The following is a 1,126-nucleotide window of genomic DNA, read 5'->3' on the forward strand; positions in this document are numbered from 1 at the left end:
GTGCGGTTCGCCGTGCCTGATCGCGACACATCCTGACAAAAATCAGATGCGAGCGGGTGAAATAATGGGCAAAGGGGCTGGTCCCGCGCCGGCCAGCTCCTCCCTGCAGCTGTCACCCTTCCCTGCCTGCCTTCCTTACGCGAGGCCTACTAACGTGCTTTTGTTTTCTTTCCAGATCTGGGAGTGTAGCAAAGAACTGGCATGAAATATTTGATTTTGTAAATCAGCTGACAGAAAGATTCGTGAGGTGCGTTTTGCTCCTTCTGACATCTGTAATTCTGGGATGTGTTGGGGAAAAAAAAAAAAAGCCCCATGCTTTTGTAAGCTCACTAGATCTTGCTCACAAACACATTGAAGAGTTTGGCCTCTAGCGCCCGAGTTGCTGGAAAATATTTGAAACTTTTCTCTCTTTTTCTCCTGCGTGGAGCTCAGTGAGAAGGCGGTAATAAGCATCTTGAAATGCTTAATCTCTGCAATTACTCTCAGATGTCATTTGATGATTTTTAAAACTTTTTTCCCATAAGCCACACGCCTCCGCTGTGGGGGGGTACCTGTTGCATATTGCTTTTAGGTGGCAATAATTGCAGTAAAGGTGGCAATCTGAGTACCTGTCTATACATAAGGAAATACATGGTGCGTGTCAAAAGGAAGGAAGTGTCTTTCAAGCCGAAGCGTAGAGGAAGCATCTGCCGTGTTAGCAGTGTATTTGTTGTACATCTATGTAATCAACTTTGTCACTGACTCGCAGTGTTGCCTGGCAAGCGTCGCTGCCACAGGAGTGGCTGTTGTAAATACTGGCTAACGCTACCCTGTACCAGCAGCCGAGGGTTCCTGTGGCGCAGCATTTTGCTTTACAAAAAACCCACCCACCCACAATAAAACAAAGGAAGCTCCCCAAAACCACAGACATAGGTATTACGGTAGTTTTTGCGAAGGAAAATGAAGTGCAGTGGGCAATTGTAATCTTGGCTTGCTAATAAAGGGATATAATTAGGCTTGCATAATTAAAAAGTGCTTACATTCACCTTGTAAAAAGAAATCTTCTGTAAACCAAGTGAGTGACACAAGCTTTTGAAAGTTATTTTGTAAGCTCTGGAATAAACCCCCCGAGGATACCAAAGCAGGA

General features: G+C 45.0%; 1 protein-coding gene across 1 annotated transcript in view; it reads left to right on the forward strand.

Moving 5' to 3' along the window:
* Positions 1 to 153: 153 nt before the first annotated feature.
* The window catches only part of ANTXR2 (ANTXR cell adhesion molecule 2), a 105,067-nt gene continuing 104,094 nt past the window's right edge, over positions 154 to 1,126 (forward strand). Inside the window, exon 1 of the mRNA XM_035893563.1 lies at positions 154 to 247. The gene's annotated coding sequence lies outside the window, so the exon portion shown is untranslated. The remainder of the gene's footprint in view (positions 248 to 1,126) is intronic.

This window comes from Egretta garzetta, unplaced genomic scaffold (assembly GCF_000687185.1).
Source record: "Egretta garzetta isolate BGI_Z169 unplaced genomic scaffold, ASM68718v1 scaffold195, whole genome shotgun sequence".
Taxonomy (NCBI): Eukaryota; Metazoa; Chordata; class Aves; order Pelecaniformes; family Ardeidae; genus Egretta; species Egretta garzetta.